This window comes from Hyperoodon ampullatus (assembly GCF_949752795.1).
Source record: "Hyperoodon ampullatus genome assembly, chromosome: 9".
Taxonomy (NCBI): Eukaryota; Metazoa; Chordata; class Mammalia; order Artiodactyla; family Ziphiidae; genus Hyperoodon; species Hyperoodon ampullatus.
In genome coordinates this window covers 9,449,369-9,465,160 of record NC_136922.1, presented here as the reverse complement: position 1 = coordinate 9,465,160, position 15,792 = coordinate 9,449,369, and the positions used below count along the sequence as shown (strand labels likewise).

Here is a 15,792-nt window from a genome sequence, read left to right as displayed (position 1 = left end):
AAAGAAGAGAAGGGGCAGTGAGATGCAGGAAGTTGAAGAAACAGAGAAGAGGAGAGGTAACCTCCCCTGTGTCTTCAAGGAGAGGAGACTTCTTTAATCTTAGGTGCCCCAGGAACATGAAACTAGTGCTCAAATTTCAAAAACCACTTATAATCAACAAAAATTTCAGTTTAAAGATGGTCATTAATCAGAGCCCAGTGCAGTCAAGAGAGTCAGATGCTTTCATTACATAATACACTTGAGTATAAATCTAAAATCTGTCTTCAGTCTTTTAAAAAATCCTTTGTAGGAAATCAAAGTATTGAGGGCAGAGGTGTTGTTTTAATCTCTTCTTTAAGTTGCAGTGTATAATTTTAGCATAAGAGAGAAGCTGGGGGATTTTAAAAATTAGTTGCATAGTGTCAAAAAAGAGGACTCAAAATTAAGGATTTCTAGCAAGCAACAGTGTAAGAATAAGGAATTTTTTGTGAAGACACTTAGTCAAGGGGGGCTGAAAATCAAATTTGACTGAGGAAAAATAAATGGTTGAAACTGAAATTGAAATTGTGAAATATTGATGATTACAAACAGAAGGGGGTGGTTCCTGATATTTGGTTATTCTAGAAAGAATCAATAAGGAAGATGGGTGGGATATGTTTGTGGTCTCAAATATTTATAAAGTAACACACAAAGAATGGATAATAAAAAATGAAATTTTAACACAAGAAGAGAACACCTTTTCCCAGTTTTATTGTATCAAGAGCATGCAACATAAGAGGAAAACATATTCCTTAGGATATAAAGGAAGCAGCACATTTGAGAAGGATCTACTATAGCCTACAGAAATAGATTTGTAAAGACTTATGCTTTGGTCTTAAAATGCATTTAAACATGATTTCCATGGGGGAAAAAGAAGCATGGTAGGACGGATAATAAGAGAGCGACCAAGATTAGAAGATGAAGAAGATGAGAAGTGAATGCACTGATATAAGAAAAACTGAAGAATAACTAAAATTCAATAGCAGAATTTTAATTTTCATGAGAAGCATTGCAAACAGATTATATATTGCAGAAATTTCAATGATTGATGAAGAAAACAACAATGGAAAGCAAATTTTGAATGCAAATATAAAATACATTTAAATTATGAGAAATATTATAATTTAAAGTGGATTAGTAAGTCTGAAGAATAGTCAGGAACAAACTGAGAAACGGTAAAATAGTTAACATTGAATGTCTACCACGTACCAGGCATTCTTCTAATTAACTCATTTGAATCTCATATAAAGCTATTAATTGTTATACTACTACATCCACTTTATAAATGAGGAAACCGAGGGACAGAGAGGGTATGTAACATGCCCAAAGTCACAGAGTAAGTAAGTGGAAGAGCAAGGCTTCCAACGTATTCTGGCTTCAGAGCCCTTTATATATAACCATATGTTATGCTTCACACAAAGGTGAAAGAAAAATTATCAAACTATTAAACTTACCTATTCTCAAAAAGGACCACAGTATCAGACAAAAAGGATTTTTCAGGTATCATGTAAAATATGTGATGATATTAGCAAATATTTCTTGAAGAATAATTAGAATTTTATAGGATACAAAGATTTACATGCATCAGAAAAAAAAAATTAAAACAAAGTATGTCGCCTAAGTGAAACAAAGTTCAGGTTGATTTCACACTTTCCAGGACATTAAACTCTGGAAAACAAGGACATAATAAACAAACTTTTAAAGCACTAAGGTTGTCACCAATTTGTATAATATCTAGAGAAATTACCACTTGTATGTGAATTTTGCAGAAAAACAATTACAAATAAACAACGTCTTAGTGAATTTTGTAATTATAAATCTTTCTGTGAAGAGAAAAAAACCTAACAATTCAATTTTTTAAAAAGCCTAATAATTAAAGAAGATTAGGTTTAGAAATCATTATAAATACTGTAACATATACCAGTATGTGACTAAAAAATATAGGTATTAAAATTAATTCTTGACCTTGTTCAATGTCACTACTTTCCTACACACAACACACACACACACACACACACACACACACACACACACACACACACACATGAATCCCTCCTTTCTTTTCTTTTGAAAAAGCTTTTTTCTTTCAGTTGGATTTTCTCAAAGCATACTTATGACTACATTCACCTCGCTTCCTCCCAAAGAAAGCTAAAATTTAAAAAGACGAACTGTTTTTTCCCTAGAGATTCTTGTGCTACATGCTAAAAAAATGCATAAACAAAATCTAGAGATTGAAATAAGAAAGCTGCTGAGAAATTTAATGAACCTCATTTATAAATATAAATGAAAATATCTAAATAAATTATTATTAAATAAAAAGACAGCAATTTATTAAAGAAGTAATACAGGGTTACAAAGTAAGCTGTATTCCAAGAACAGGAGATTGCTTAATATTAGGAAATATATTCATATAAAGCATCTCATCAATAAGTTAAATAAATTATGAGACATACTGAAATTCATTAGATAAATTCAACATACATTCCTTAAATCTCAGTAAATCAGTAAGTAAACATACTTTCTTCACATGATAAAGAATTTCAATCTCAAACCATAAGCCAAAGTCATATGAAGTAGTAATGTTCCCATTTATAGCAGGAGTAAGACAAGAGTAACCATTCTTACTCGGATTCTTTCTTTTTTTCTAGGATTTATTCTAAGACAATTAAATAGATCAAGAATTTCTTGTTTTTCACATTTGTTTGTTTGTTTGGCAGCAGAACATCCACCTTCTTTCCACCTCAAGGGAGAATCACCTATGGCCTATGAGTCAAATGGTGCTTGGGAGAGAGATTTAGAGGCAAATTAGAAAGCAAAAGCTACCGAGGAAAAAAGAAGAGTGTGAGTACAGGAATGTCAGAATGAGACTGCAAATCTACATTTGGTAGCTTTGATTACAATTTTAAGAAGAGACATTTAATGGTAATTTGTGTGTGTGTATGTGTGTCTCTGTATGTGCATATAACAGATGGTGCAATATATAATTCATATCTTCTACTAAGGCTTCTCTATGAAATACTGGACACCAATATGGTAGAGTAAAATTTCTTTTGAATGGGATAGGGGTACAATTAAGTGTTGAGTACTGCTTCAAATGTAGTATAAAGCAAAAGAAAGACTGCCCACAAAGACAGTTAATACTATGATTCAGTGTTGTATAAAAGATAAAAATATCATTAATTATTTACAGATTATCACTACATACTCATAAAACCCAAGAGAATCAACTTAAAATCTATTATAATAATATAGTTCAGTGAGGTGGCTGTTTATGAAAACTATAAAAACTATAAAAACTAATATCTTTCTTATGTTATAAGGGTAACTACATACAATAACTATAAAAAAAGTTATCTTTCTTATGTTATATAAAAGATACAAATATCATTAATTATTTCCAGATAATCACAGCCTACTCAGAAAACACAGGAGAATCAACTGAAAAATCAATTATAATAATAGAATTCAGTGAGGTGGCTGTTTATAAAAACTATAAAAAATGATATCTTTCTTATGTTATGTTATGAGGATAATCACATATAATAACTATAAAAAATGATGTCTTTCTTATAAGGATAGCCACATATGATTAAAAAACCTGATTCACAACAGCAGCAAACATTATCAAGTATCTATATCAAATAGGACATAAGTTAATCAAAAATGCAAAAGACTATGACAACAATTTAAAAATTTTATTGAGAGAAAAGACTTGAATAAAAAGAGAAACACAGTATACCTAGATAAAAATAGTTGAAATTGTCATTAATTCCAATTTCAAAATTTAAAAAAATGAAAGAACTTGCATATCCAGATATTAAAACAACAATAATAAAATTAGGCTGGTATAGTCTAGAACACCCCAAAATAATACTGAAGTACATATAAATAGTATCTAATATAACATTTCAAATTATGGAGATGGGGTTCTGGCTTCCAGTAACAGCAGATTGAAGTGGTTGTACGAACCCTCCAAAGGATAATAATTATAAAAACTGAATAAAAAATTATTTCAAAACTATTGTAGGAAATGGACAGTGACTAAATGCAAACAGAAATGAGAGAAGATTTATCCTTGAAAGACTGCAACAATAATGGTATGAAATGTGAGTTTCTGAATGTTTGCATTATGACATTCCTCAACTCCCTACATCTCTTGTGGTATAAACCTGAAGACATATCAGCTCAAGGTAGCTGACTAGAGTCTAAAGCTGGCAGAGCAGCTAGAAACTTAGGGAAGAAATCCCAGAAGAAAAGACCTATAGAAAAGGTGAGAAACAAAATTTGAATATATACTCTATCCAAATCCCTGGCTGTCCATCAAATAACACATGGGGGACAACAAGGGGCACAGAAATAAAAACAAAGAGGATGAGAGAGAAATCTACCCTTAAGGCAGAGTTTACCAGGTCAGATTTGAGAGTTAATAGCTTTTTTTTTTTTTTTTTTTTTTTTTTTTGCGGTACACAGGCCTCTCACTGTTGTGGCCTCTCCCGTTGCGGAGCACAGGCTTTGGACGCGCAGGTTCAGCGGCCATGGCTCATGGGCCCAGCCGCTCCTCGGCATGTGGGATCTTCCCAGGCCGGGGCACAAACCCGTGTCCCCTGCATCGGCAGGCGGACTCTCAACCACTGTGCCACCAGGGAAGCCCTAATAGCTCTTTTGATTTGAGTGCATTCTCTGATCTATGCTCAGCTTGAGAAGCAGAGCTGATGTCTTACTCAGAGACTGAAGCTTAAAGACTTAGTCAAAGCTCAGGGCTGGCAAAGCACCTAAAGTTTATGAAAGAAGCTACAGAAGCAAAATCACAAAGAGTGTGTCTCCAAATCTGCATATAAACTCGGTCCACATCCTTTGCTGAACAATAAACTATACAGGTTCAGAAGACACCTTCAGGGTGCCAAAAGGGTGTCAGACAACAGCTTGACACTGAAAGAACTGATCAGGGACATCAGTTTCTGCTCCCCATGGGAGACAAATGTACAGTTTAGCTTTAGGCAAATTAATTACCTATGAAGAGAAAAAAACCCAACAACCCTCAGAATGATAACACAGTACAATTTATTACCTAAAATAATCAGTTTTCAACCAAAAATAATCAAAGGAAGAGTAGAGTGTTACCCTTATTCTGAAAAAAAGAAAGCAAATAAAAAGTGATTCCAACTGAGCTCAAATGTTGAATATGCCAAACAAAAAATTCAAAGCAGCTGGAAAAATATATTTAAAGAATTAAAGGAAAATATGGTCTCAATGAGTAAACAGACAGGAAGTAACAACCCAGAATTACAAACTATAAAAATGATTTAAAATTAAAGAGGAAAAAATCACTAGAATAACTCCACAGAAGATTAGATATGGCAAAAATGTCAATAAACTTGATAATATATTAATAAAACCTGTTAAATCTAACAACAGAGAAAAGGATGATTTAATAAACTGAAAAAAACCTCAGAAATTTGGCTCAATGTCAACTGGTACATTATGTATGTTAACTGGAGTCCCAGAAGGAGAAGAAAAACTCACAAAAAGGTAGAATAATCATTTGGAGAAATAATGGCCTCAGGCTTCCCCCTTTTGATTAAAAAAACACACACATTAACATACAGATCCAGGAATTTCAATGAATTTCAAGCAGGAGGAAAAAAAAAAAAAGCAAATCATACCACAGGTACAATGTTGCTGTTGAAGGAAGGGGATGGAGGATGGTGAAAATACGAATGGTGAAAGCAAAAAGAAAAAAGTGGCACATTATATACAAGGGAAAAATGTTGTTTAATTGTTGACTTCTCATCAGGAATAATGGAGGCCAGAATACATTAAAATAACATATCCAAAATGTTAACTTAAGACAACAACAAAAAACTATCAACTAAAATATCAACTAAAATTTTTATATGCAACAAAAGTTTACTTCAGATACAAAGGTAAAATAAAGAACATTTCAAACAAAAAAAAATCTAAAAGAATTCATGACCAGCAGAAATGCAATAGAAGAAAAGCTAAAGAAAGACTTTAAGCTTCAGACAAAATAGACTTCAGGACAATAATGGTTAACAGGGACAAAAAGGGTCATATTATACAGATGAAAGATCAGTTATTCAGACAGATATAATGTTATAGCTGTTTATATAATTTATAAGAGAATTTCAAAATAAAGGAAGCAAAAAATTGAAAGAACTAAAGTGAGAAAATGATAAACCCACAATTATGGTTGAAATTTTAAAAAACAACTCTATTGGTAATTGATAGAACAATGAGACAAAAAGTCAGTAAGAATATAAAAGATTTGGGCAACATCATCAAATGCCTAACATAACTGACATTTCTAAAACACTGTACCCAACAATACTAGAGTGGTGATACGGTAACAAATTATAGGAAAATAATGAAAAAAATTCCCTATATAAATAATTCTAGGTTTCTTATCTATAATATAGGAATAATAATAATCCTTTTAAAATTTAAAGTTAATCAAATGAGTTTATCTATGTAAAGTATTTAGAATAATATCTGTTACATAGTAACTATCCAAAGTAATTTAGCTATTATTATACTCCAGCTGTTTTAAAGAGTTAAGATTAAAATATAGTAATATAAAATTTTTACTATTTTATTATAGTAGAGTTAGAAGAAAATTTACATAAATATCTGGTTTAGGGTAGAATTTTTTTTTTCTTGAAGTACAGTTGATTTACAATATTATATTAGTTTCATGTATACAACATAGTATTTAATATATTTACAGATTATACTCCATTTAAATTATTACAAAATAATGACTATATTTCCCTGTGCTGTTAAATATATCCTTGTTACTTATTTATTTTATACACAGTAGTTTGTATCTCTTAATCCCCTACTCCTATCCTGCCCCTCCCCCATCCCCTCTTCCTACAGGTAACCACTAGATTTAGGGTAGAAATTTTTTTCTATGCATTACAGTAAAAGAGGTTAACAAATAAAAATGATGGATAGTTTTAAATTTAAAAATATAATTGTACAATTGCAAATGTCACTTATCGCTCAAACTGGAAAAGATAAAAAGTAAATAAGTTTATTTTTGGTTAAGTAAGGAAATGGGAAGCCTTGTCCCTTACAACAGTATAAAATGAAAACATTTCTGAGTTTGGGGGCAACAATCTTAGAAATGTATATCAAAGGGCTTTAAATTTTCCATTAATTTCAACTCATTTCTCTCCTAAGAATTAGAAAAAATAATCATAGACATAACAAAAGATTTATGTATGAGATAATTTTTATCTCAGTGTTATGTATATAGCAGTAGAAGACTTAAGGTAAAAACTTTAAATGTCTAACCACAGGGATTTAGCCACATAAACTATGGTCATCCACCCAGGTAATGGAACTAGAATACTGTACATGTATGTGTGTTCATGTCTGTGTTTAGGCGGTTTATTTAATTGCATGGTAGAAATTATTGATATGTTAATTGGGACTTCAAAGACTAAAAATGTGTCTGTTGCACTCTTCCTAAAGTCACCAATAAAACTAAAGCACAAGAAATTGAAAAGATTCCAGTGCACATTAAATCTGAAGAGAATGTATCAAAAGAGAAAGCAGACAGATGAATGGTAAATCGCTTGAAAATAGAGAAAGGTCGAACTTAAGAGTTTGCAGGGGGGTTACCATCAAGAAGCAAGTAAATTGGCCCTGGACCCCAGAAGTGTTGGGAAAAACTGATCACATGGAAGATGGGGGTGAGTCATGACAGAATCAAATAGATTGTTTAAAAGTTTGCATCAGAATTTTCCAAGTATTCATCACCCTGCAGACAGCACCATTCCTCATACCAAGAAGAAATTTTGAGGTGTATTCTTCAGAGAGGTTATGCACCTGGGGTATCCAGGCAGAATGGATCAAAAAAGGATGAGGTTGGATTTGAAAAAAATAGGGATTAAATTAAAGCTTGCATCCTGAATAGTAAAACTTCCTAGCCCCATTTTTCTTTTTGGCCCAGCTCCGGGATATCAACCAGCAGACAGGAATTGAAATGTCCTTTTCTACAGAAACTGAATTAACCAACAGACCCATAGTTACTGCAATTTGGAAATCTCCAGTGAAAAATCCAACTGTCCAACATACTGCCCTTCAGTCAAGTCCAAGGATTTTTCCTGCAGACACAGTTTCTGGTCAATTTTTGTTTGCAGAATAGAAGAAAGCATTAAATAGAAAGTAGTTCATGACCAAAGAGAGGTAACAGATGATAATGCATTCATTGAACAAGCACTGTATGCTATTAAAAAAAAGAACAATCAGAGAACAAGAAAGAGCATTTGGAAACTAAAAATATGACAGTTGACAGAGTATTCAGACAAGAGCTGAAGGATAAGATTGAGAAAATTTCTCTGGATGAGAAAAGAAGACAAAGAATTAGACAACAGAGGATAAATTTAAAAAAATAATAAAATAAAATAGAAAATCAACACAAGAGGCCCAACTGCTGACTAACAGGATTTCCAAAAAGAACATTATATATATATATACATAATAGATAATATATGTACATATGTATATTATATATACATAACAAAATAGTATATGTAAATATAAAATCCTTAACTGAAAAATGTGGATTTCTAGACTTCAGTGGCTGGTTGCCCAGCTAGTGAATAAATATGAAGATATAAATAAAGTATATCTTTATGAGATTTTTAGATCACTAAGGATAAAGAAAAGATCCTAAAAGCTTTCAAGTAGGAAACAAAACTCTAGAAGAAAAATGGCAAAGAATTTATCAGATATACTGAAAGTTCAAAGGTAATGGAACAATCTTTTCAAAATTCTCAAGGAAATGAATTTTCAACCTAGAATTCTATGCCCAAATTCATTTCAAAGTAAAACTAGTTTAAAATTTTGAGAAGTTTACCTCCTATGCATACTTTCTTATAAATCTTCTGGATAATATATAGGGGCACTAGCAGAAAGAATACTTCTACCATATAACAAATATACTGCTTGTACTTTGTACCATGTAAATCTATTATTATTGTTTTAATTCAAAACAATTTAAAGGCCTTCCCTGGTGGCACAGTGGTTGAGAGTCTGCCTGCCGATGCAGGGGACATGGCTTTGTGCCCCTGTCCGGGAAGATCCCACATGCCGCGGAGCGGCTGGGTCCGTGAGCCATGGTCACTGAGCCTGCGCATCCAGAGCCTGTGCTCCGCAACAGCAGAGGCCACAACAGTGAGAGGTCCGCATACCGCAAACAAACAAACAAACAAACAAACAAAAAAAAACAATTTGAAAAGAAATTGTAGTATGGGCACATTACTTATAAATATAAAATAAATACTTGAGAGAACAGCAAAAAATGGAAACAGGATATTTCTGGGGATGAGGGCATTGGAGAGGGCAGTGATCTGGGGCTCTTTGTCATAAGACACACACTACTGACTTTTTGTACTATATTATATACTGTATCACTTTGTTACAAAAAATTCAAAGGTGACAACCCCTCAATACAACAGCAATATTTTTTAAATGTTAGATGAATAAAGCAAGTTTTAAAAAACATATGGAAGGATTTCAACTTTGTAAAAATATATTTATATAAATGAGAAAAAAGATTGGATTAAGATATTATGCAGGTGATTTTTATTTTAATTTTAATCTTTAATATTTTCCCAATTTGTACAATAAAATTATCTTATGAACTAAATAATAATAATAAATAAAATAGAACATAATTACCTGGACTTGATTGTAAGTTTATCTATCATTCATAAAATGGATTCTATGAAAAGACGTATTTTGAATTCTAAATAACCAGCTTACAAATAAGCCTTTGTAACACTAACTCATTTACAAGTTGGGGACTCCTTATACCTATATGGCCTATCAACTGAGGATGTGGCCTTCCTTGCTAGGAAAGCAATATAACTGGAACCAGTTATGTCAACAAATAGAGATGCTCCATATTCACTAGCTAGACAACTTAGGGAACTAAGGAATTTACTGTAAGCATTATCAGTGAAAAGTAACACTCTGACCTGCTATTACATGACTTCTCTCTGAGCAGTAAATTCCTATGCTTCTAATGTGTTAAAACCAGACTAATGGATATGGTTTTTAAAGAAGTAATGCCATTTTAAAGATTGTGGTCTGATTTATGGCACTTATTACAAGCTCCGTAATAGAAAACAATGGCACAGTACTCAATATTACATCTCCCCTGATAGACATCTTTCGGAGTTGAGTCCTAACATTATATATATATATATATATATATATATATATATATATATATATATATATAAATGCCACTTTTGTATGATAAAGAAGATCTTAGGCCCAATTTGTACTTGGAGCTTCTCTTATCTAATAAACAGGGAGCAAAATATATACTCTCATTGTCACTGTGCTTTTCAGACAACATAATTTCCTCTTTATCTGGTAAAGTATTTTGAATGGCTATGACAGATTTTTTAATTTTGAAAGGATATATGTACTTCAGGACACTCCCTAGCCCCTCTTGGATCATAGGCACAGCAATTCTCTCCTTACAAATCCCTTGACAGAGGAGAATATGCACATGTATGAATATATACAAGCTTTCCCACTGGGCATGGGCAGTAGAAGGCATAGTATGACAAAGACACTCTCCAAAAAGTAAGAAATAGCAGGTAGACAAATATTAAAAACAAAGTCATATGCTGATGCAGTTTGAGCAAAAGTTGAGGGGATCACATACTAATGGAAATGTAGCTAATATTAAAAATGACCCTTGGGCTTCCCTGGTGGCGCAGTGGTTCAGAGTCCGCCTGCCGATGCAGGGGTCACGGGTTCGTGCCCCGGTCCGGGAAGATCCCATATGCCGCAGAGCGGCTAGGCCCGTGAGCCATGGCCGCTGAGCCTGCGCGTCCGGAGCCTGTGCTCCGCAACGGGAGAGGCCACAACAGTGAGAGGCCCGCATACCGCCAAAAAAAAAAAAAAAAATGACCCATATTTTCCTCCAGGAAAAAATGGTGGAGACATGATAGGTAAGGGCATCATTAATAGTGTGGTTGCCAGATAGGAATGGGTGGATAGGGAGAAAAAGATAATCAGTGCACGTTGATGAGGAGAGGAAAAGTAACATTCCAAAATCATTCTGTGTCAAGAAAGTAAAGCGTATCACTTGTACAAATCTCCCCAACTAGTAGGGTAGAAATGTATATATGTATTAGGTAACAAAACTGAGATGTTTCAAACCTACTAAGTACCTCTCTGATGAATAAATACTTTTAAAAATTCATACATATACAAACCACATTCTCACTCACAATCATGCAACGTCTGTATTTCATTAAAAGAATACTTAAAGGAAGCTCTCCATTTTTCCCTTTGATAAAATTGTAATTATCTTGAACCTCTTTCCAACCTCAAAGGCCTCTTAAATCAAGTGTCCAGAAGATCAATCTTTCTAAAGTTTACCTTGGAAAATCTTATTCAGTGGGACAGCCACTTTGCAATGTGCAACTACAATGCAAAGCATAATACATTTTTTATTGAGATATAATTGACACATAACATTTTATTAATTTCTTGTGGACAAAAATGATTCAGTATCTGTATATACTGTGAAATGATCATCAAAAAAATCTAGTTAACACTGATTACCACACATAGTTACAAATTTTTTTTCTTGTGATAAGAACTTATAAGATTTACTCTCTTAGCAACTTTCAAATATACAATACAGTATTGTTAACTATTGTCACCATGCTGTACATTACATCCCCATGACTTATTTATTTTATAGCTGGAAGTTTGTACTTTTTAACCTCCTTCACCCATCCCCTATCCACCACCACCACAGCACCCCCCCAGCCTCTGGCAACCGCCAATGTGTTCTCTGTATTCCTGAGCTTGGTTTTTGTTTGTTTATTTGTTTTAGATTCTACATATAGGTAAGATTATACAGTATTTGTCTTTTTCTGACTTATTTCACTTATCAATATGCCCTTAAGGTCCATCAGTGTTGTAAATCTTGTAATGGCAAGATTTACTTCTTATTGGCAGAATAATATTATTTATATATATATGTATATATATATATATATATATACAATTATTTATACTATATATATATATATATATCACATTTTTGTTATACATTCATCCATCAATGGACACTTAGGTGCTTCCATTTCTTGGTTATTGTAAATAATGCTGCAATGAATATGGTGGTGCATGTATCAATATCTTTTCTAGTTAGTGTTTTTGTTTTCTTCAGATAAATACCCAGAAGTGGAATAACTTGATCACATAGTAGTTCTAATTTTAGTTTTTTGTGAAACCTCTATGATGTTTTCCATAGTGGCTTCACCAATTTACCAACAGGGCACAAGGGTTCCCTTTTCTCCACATCCTCACCAACACCTTTTATTTCTTGTCTTTTTGGTGACAGCTATTTGATTTGCATTTCCCTGATGATTAGTGACGCTGAGCATCTTGTTGTGTACCTGTTAGCCATCTGTATGTCTTCTTTGGAAAAATGTCTATTTATATCCCCTATCTATTTTTTTTAAATTAGATTGTTCTTTTTTTTACAAAGCATAATATTTTTGTTCAATAAGATCAAACATCATTCCACCCAAGGAAGGAACATATCACAGTATCTATATTTGTGTTAGTTGCAATTAGTACATTAATTGATCATACAATGACTATAGCTGGGTCAACATCCTAACACCATTTTAAGTTGCCATTTTGGCCATATAACAATAGTTAACAACATTATGTGTTAAAGATGCAAAGCCCTGGGATGATTTGATAAACTGATTTTGTAATTCCAGAAGAGGTCACTCAGTAGCGTTTTACCACTTATGTTTTTTCTCTAAGTTGACAAAACATTTAACTTGAATTTAATTAAGGTTATAGCAATAAGAAAGCTAAGCCACAAGAAAGCGATAAAACAAATTCAGAAGGTGGAGCATTCTATATAACAAATGACATGATCTTTTCAGCAAGTCAATATGCTAGTGCAAAAAAGGTTATTGAAAATTAAAAGAAACTTGAGACAAATACATGAAAATTATGATCTTGGATTGGATTAGTTCACACTGATCGTTCTAAAGAATGTGTTTGTGACAACTGCAGATGAATATGATTATTAATATTATTTTTATAGCTAAACTCAACACATTATTCAGATTTTCTCAGTTTATTACTAATGTCCTTATTCTGCTCTAGGATGCTACATTACATTCAGTCATCATGTCCCCTTAGCTTCCTCTGGATGGTGACAATTTCTCAGACTTCCCTTGTTTCTGATGACCATGACAGTTCTTTTTTTTTTTTTTTTTTTTTTTTTTTTTTTTTTGCGGTACGCGGGCCTCTCACTGTTGTGGTCTCTCCCGTTGCGGAGCACAGGCTCCGGATGCGCAGGCTCAGCGGCCATGGCTCACGGGCCCAGCCGCTCCGCGGCATATGGGATCCTCCCAGACCGGGGCACGAACCCGTATCCCCTGCATCGGCAGGCGGACTCTCAACCACTGCGCCACCAGGGAGGCCCCACCATGACAGTTCTGAGGAACACTGGTCAGGTATTCTGTGGAATATCCCTTGATTCAAGTTCGTCTGATATTTTTCTTGTGCTTAGACTGGGGTTAAAAGTTTGGGGAGGAAGTTCACAGAGGTAAGTGCCATTCACGTCACATGATATCAAGGAGAACTACCTATTCCATGAGTTATCACTGATGATGTTAACCTTAACCATTTAGCTGACAGAGTATTTGTCAGTTTTCTCTATTGCAAAGTTACTCTTTTCTCATATTTTCCATACCATGCTTTTTAGAGGAAGGTGCTATGTGCAGCCTGCACTTAAGAGGTGGTATGGCATTAAGTTCCCTATCCTTAATGGTAGAATATGTACATAAATTATATCATTTTCCTCTGTACAGACATTTTTCTATTCATCCCCACTTATTATTTACTCTATCATTTATTTATATCAGTTTGGATACCTGGGTATTTATTATATACTTTGGATTATATTTAATACCACATTGTTTACTGTGGTGCTCAAATTGTTCTGGCTTCATCCACTGGGAACTCTTTCAGTTAGTTCTTATATCCCTTTGACATATACTCATCATTGTGTTTTTTGAGCACTACCTAACTTTCTGGCACTGTAAAATGATCCAGATTTATCTGTTAATTTCATAAACATTTTTTAGGGAGTGGTATCAACATTAACTTAGAATATATGCCTTTCATGCACTGCTTTAAGATTCTCTAAATTCAGGGGAGTGGTAAGAGTTTTGTTGTCTAATGTATTCTAATCAAATACAGTACTTATCTGTTAGATATTTGACAAGTGTGGTAATGGAATGCTTACTAAGTAGAAGTCTACAATTGACATGATTCAGGTGCATCCAAGTATATTATTTGGGGAATAAATTTTCTTATGTGAATAAGCCACCGTGTGCTCACAAAGCAAATCAGCAAAGAAACACAATATTTGGAGGTGGTTTTGTCCTTAAGACATTAATGATGTTACTCCATCCTAGCAAACTGAACCTCAGCTGTGACGGAAGAGAAGAATCTACCAGCACTTGAGGGAATGCTAGAGGGGCAAGGGTGAAGCTTGCAGTCAAGGACACGGCTATTAATCAGGTTTGTTTTAACCCCACATCATGTGTACAAGGGCAACCTAAGGAGACTGTCAGCTGAGCTGTCAGAAACTATCACAAAAAACAAAAAGCTAAAATCTTTAAAATTATGACTTAGGTTCTTCCCACACACCATCAAATCAAAAGTATTAATGATTTCCCTGGTCCCTACCACTGAATGATGCATGGATTGATTTTATTTATACCACAATAACTGAATTTTTCAGAGGCTGTGTGACATCATAGCTTTCATGAGCTGGCTTGCCTAAAAACAATTCACTGATTAAAACATTTACGGAATATACCATTCAGACATCTAGCATTTAACGCCTCATGGGTTGAGTTACAGTTTTATACGTTTTATTTAATCCTTTAAATAAGGGCTTGATTAGAGTCTGATCTGAAGTTAAATCCCATTAGGTATTAACCCACTCTTTAACCTCTTTGAGCCTCACTTTCTTTTTTAGTAAACTGCGGGTAACAGTAACCATCCTACAAAGTCACTGTGAGGATTAAGTGAGACAACATGAAGTAAAGAGTTTAGCACATTACATCTATCACAAAGAAATGCTCAATATATGTTCATTTTCATTTCATTTAGGGTCAGCTTCATGGGGTTGTATGTGACCTGTGCAGTCGCACAGGGCTTTGACACTCAGAAGGGCACCCTCCTTGGTTTCATGCTCTGCTGTTGCTGTCTTGAATTTCTTATAATTTTTGAAAGAAGAGTCCCATGTTTTCATTTTGTACTATAAATTACAGTACCAAATGGATTCACCCAAATAAATTTTAAGCCCTTTGAAGTATGAGATGCCATAGATGACTTTATACCTATGATACATTCTTCAATGCTTAGCCCAGTTTCCTGCATGTGGAAGGTGACAATTTATTGAAAATAATAGTAGTGGTTTATTTAAGGCAGTCAATATAAAATTCCACTGGTAGATACAGATGGCCTGCCTGGGAACCACATGTAATTATTTCATGCCTTAGCATCCAAATGGCTTTAATTACCAGCAAAAAAATTTAAATGAAGGTAATGTTATGAACTCTGTTTCAATCACAGTATTTATGCATATCTTAAAAAATACAATGATTTTAATAAAAAGCATACCTTCAAGAAGCCAAAACTCTTTACAAAGTTCACCTTTAATGTGTA

The 15,792-nt window shown here is 33.6% G+C and overlaps 1 protein-coding gene across 3 annotated transcripts in view; it reads right to left on the bottom strand.

The window, feature by feature from the left end:
* MAGI2 (membrane associated guanylate kinase, WW and PDZ domain containing 2) overlaps positions 1 to 15,792 on the bottom strand; it is a gene marked incomplete at both ends in the record, with an annotated part of 1,325,315 nt that overhangs the window by 825,210 nt on the left and 484,313 nt on the right. The window lies entirely within an intron of this gene.